Raw genomic sequence first — 4,395 nt, 5'->3', positions numbered from 1 at the left:
TCTGGCATCGACCTAGGCACCAGAAACAACAACGGCAAACCCAGCCCTGTCGACCCTGCAATGTGCTCCTTCCTAACATCTGGGGGCTTGTGCAAAAGTTGGGAGAGCTGTCCCACAGACTAGTCAAGCAACAGCCTGACATAGTCATACTCACGGAATCAGACAGACAATGTCCCAGCCACTGCCATCACTATCCCCGGGTATGTCCTGTCCCGCCAGCAGGACAGATCCACCAGAGGTGGTGGCACAGTGGTATACAGTAGGGAGGGAGTTGCCCTGGGAGTCCTCAACATCGACGCTGGATCCCATGAAGTCTCATGGCATCAGATCAAACATGGACAAGGAAACCTCCTGCTGATTACCACCTACCGCCCTCCCTCAGCTGATGAGTCAGTACTCCTCCATGTTGAACAGCACTTGGAGGAAGCACTGAGGGTTGCGAGGGCACAGAATGCAATCTGGGCGGGGGACTTCGATGTCCATCATCAAGAGTGGTTCGGTAGCACCACTAATGAACGAGCTGGTCGGGTTCTGAAGGACATATCTGCTAGACTGGGTATGCGGCAGGTGGTGAGGGAACCAACAAGAGGGGAAAATATACTTGGCCTCATCATCACCAATCTGCCTGCCGCAGATGCATCTGTCCATGACAGTATTGGTAGGAGTGACCACTGCACAGTCCTTGTGGAGACGAAGTCCCGCCTTCACATTGAGGATATTGTCCATCGTGTTCTGTGGCACTACCACTGTGCTAAATGGAATAGATTTCGAACAGATCTAGCAATGCAAAACTGGGCATCCATGAGGCGCTGTGGGCCATCAGCAGCAGCAGAATTGTACTCAACCACAATCTGTAACCTCATGGCCCGGCATATCCCTCACTCTACCATTACCATCAAGCCAGGAGACCAGCCTTGGTTCAATGAAGAGTGCAAGAAGGCATGCCAGGAGCAACACCACGCATAACTCAAAATGAGGTGTCAACCTGGTGAAGCTACAACACAGGACTATCTGCGTGCCAAACTGCATAAGCAGCATGCGATAGACAGAGCTAAGCGATCCATAACCAACGGATCAGATCTAAGCTCTGCAGTCCTGCCACATCCAGCCGTGAATGGTGGTGGACAATTAAACAACTAACTGGAGGAGGTGGTTCCACAAATATCCCCATCCTCAATGATGGGGGAGCCCAGCACATCAGTGCGAAAGATAAGGCTGAAGCATTTGCAGCAATCTTCAGCCAGAAGTGCCGAGTTGATGATCCATCTCGGCCTCCTCCTGAAGTCTCCAGCATCACAGATGCCAGACTTCAGCCAAATTGATTCACTCCGCGTGATATCAAGAAATGACTGAAGGCACTGGATACTGTAAAGGCTATGGGCCCTGACAATATTGCAGCAATAGTGCTCCAGAACTTGCCGCGCCCCTAGCCAAGCTGTTCCAGTACAGCTACAACACTGGCATCTACCCGGCAATGTTGAAAATTGCCCAGGTATGTCCTTTACATAAAAAGCAGGACAAGTCCAACCCGGCCAATTACCGCCCCATCAGCCTACTCTCAATCATCAGTAAAGTGATGGAAGGTGTCATCAACAGTGCCATCAAGCGGCACTTGCTTAGCAATAACCTGCTCAGTGACGCTCAGTTTGGGTTCCGCCAGGGCCACTCAGCTCCTGACCTCATTACAGGCTTGGTTCAAACATGGACACAAGAGCTGAACTCAAGAGGTGAGGTGAGAGTGACTGCCCTTGACATCAGGGCAGCATTTGACCGAGGTTGGCATCAAGGAGCCCTAGCAAAACTGAGGTCAATGGGAATCAGGGGGAAAACCCTTCGCTGGCTGGAGTCATACCTTGCGCAAAGGAAGATGGTTGTGGTTGTTGGAGGCCCAACCATCTTCAGCTGCTTCATCAATGACCTTCCTTCAGTCATAAGGTCAGAAGTGGGGATGTTTGCTGATGATTGCACAATGTTCAGCACCATTCGTGACTCCTCAGATACTGAAGCAGTCTGTGTAGAAATGCAGCAAGACCTGGACAATATCCAGGCTTGGGCTGATAAGTGGCAAATAACATTCGTGCCACACAAGTGCCAGGCAATGACCATCTCCAACAAGAGAGAATCTAACCATCTCCCCTTGACATTCAATGGCATTACCATCGCTGAATAACCCACTATCAACATCTTATGGGCTACCATTGACCAGAAACTGAACTGGAGTCGCCATATAAATACCGTGGCTACAAGAGCAGATCAGAGGCTAGGAATCCTGCGGTGAGTAACTCACCTCCTGACTCCCCAAAGCCTGTTCACCATCTACAAGGCACAAGTCAGGAGTGTGATGGAATACTCTCCACTTGCCTGGATGGGTGCAGCTCCAACAACACTCAAGAAGCTCAACACCATCCAGGACAGAGCAGCCTGCTTGATTGGCACCCCATCTACAAACATTCACTCCCTCCACCACCGACGCACAGTGCCAGCAGTGTGTACCATCTACAAGATGCACTGCAGCAATGCACCAAGGCTCCTTAGACAGCACCTTCCAAACCTACGACCTCTACCAACTAGAAAGACAAGGGCAACAAATGCATGGGAACATCACCTGCAAGTTCCCCTCCAAGTCACACACCATCCTGACTTGGAACTATATTGCCGTTCCTTCATTGTCACTGGGTCAAAGTCCTGGTACTCCCTTCCTAACATCACTGTGGATGTACCTACCCCAAATGGACTGCAGCGGTTCAAGAAGGCAGCTCACCACCACCAAGGGCAATTCGGGATGGGCAATAAATGCTGGCCTGGCCAGTGACGCCCAAATCCCATGAATGAATTTAAAAAAAGAAGTTATTTACAATCTATATTAATGTCTTGGATGTAGGGACCAAGTGTATAGTAACTAAATTTACTGATGAAACAAAGATAGAATCACAGAATCATTACAGTGCAGAAGGAGGCCATTCGGCCTATCGTGTCTACAATGGCTCTCTGAATGAGCTATTCCCTCAGTTCCATTCCCCTGCCTTCTCCCTATAACCCTGCACATTCTTTCTTATAACTGTCTAACTCCCTTTTGAATGCTTCAATTGAACCTGCCTTCACCACGTCCTCAGGCAGCACATTCCAGACCTTGACCATTTGTTGCGTGAAAAAGCTTTTCCTCATATCGCTTTTACTTCTCTTACCAAATACTTAAAATCTGTGCCCTTTCATTCTCGCTCCTTTCACGAGTGTGAACAGTTTCTATCTATCTACTCTGTCCAGACCCCTCATGATTTTGAATACCTCTATCAAATTGCCTCTCAGCCTTCTCTTCTCCAAGGAAAACAGTCCTCACTTCTCCAATCTATCTTCATAACCTAGTTCCTAATCCCTGGAATCATTCTTGTGAATCTTTTCTGTACTCTATCCAATGTCCTCATGTGTTTCCTAAAGCGCGGTGCCCAGAACTGGACGCAATACTCCAGCTGAGGGTGAACTAGTGTCTTATACAAGTTCAACATAACAAAAAATATGGAACACTTCATGAATTTGCATGTCATTCTTGCGTAGGGGCCATGCTAAACTTCTCTGTATCGTTCCAATTTTAGTATATGTGCTGCCGAAGCGAGCGCAAAGAGCCTGCAAAGGGATATTGATAGGTTAAGTGAGTGGGCAAAAATTTGGCAAATGGAATACAATATGGGAGAATGTGAGCTTGTCCACTTTGGCATGAAAAATAGAAAGCAGAATATTATTTAAATGGAGAGAGACTGCAAAGTTCTGTGGCACAGAGGGATCTGGGTGTCCTTGTACATGAATTACAAAAAGCTAGCACACAGGTACAGCAAGTGATTGGAAGGCAAATGGAATGTTGGCCTTCATTGCAAAGAGAATGGAGTATAAAAGTATGGAAGTCTTGCTCCAGCCAAACAGAGTATTGGTGTGACCGCATCTGGAGTACTGTGTATAGTTTTGGTTCCCCTACTTAAGGAATAGTATAATTGCTTTGGAAGCAGTTCAAAGAAAGTTCACTCAGCTAATTCCTGAGATGAAGGGGTTGTCTTATGAAGAAAGGTTGAGCAGGTTAGGCCTATACTCATTGGAGTTTAGAAGAATGAGAGGTGATCTTATTGAAACATATAGAATTCTGAGGGCACTTGACATGGTCGATGCTGAGAGGATGTTTCCCCTTGTGGGAAGTTTCAAAATATTGCATCTCCCATTTAAGACGGAGATGAGGAGGATTTCTTTTCCCTCAGCTAGACTTTGGAATTCTCTTCCCCAGGGAGCAGTGGAGGCTGGGTCATTGAATATGTTCGAGTCTGAGTTAGACAAATTTTTGATAGACAAGGGAGTCAAGGGTTATGGGGTGGGGGGGGGGGGGGGGGGGTGGCAGGTAAGAAAGTGGAGTTA

General features: G+C 47.8%; 1 non-coding gene across 1 annotated transcript; it reads right to left on the bottom strand.

The window, feature by feature from the left end:
• Positions 1-3,507: 3,507 nt before the first annotated feature.
• Positions 3,508-3,614, bottom strand: LOC137351984 (U6 spliceosomal RNA). The gene has a single exon (XR_010969613.1). It is a non-coding gene; the product is annotated as a U6 spliceosomal RNA (small nuclear RNA).
• Between the last annotated feature and the right edge of the window lie 781 nt (positions 3,615-4,395).

This window comes from Heterodontus francisci, chromosome 2, assembly GCF_036365525.1.
Source record: "Heterodontus francisci isolate sHetFra1 chromosome 2, sHetFra1.hap1, whole genome shotgun sequence".
NCBI classification, from domain to species: Eukaryota; Metazoa; Chordata; class Chondrichthyes; order Heterodontiformes; family Heterodontidae; genus Heterodontus; species Heterodontus francisci.
The sequence above is the reverse complement of the archived record's forward strand: the minus strand, read 5'-3'. Positions and strand labels throughout refer to the sequence as shown.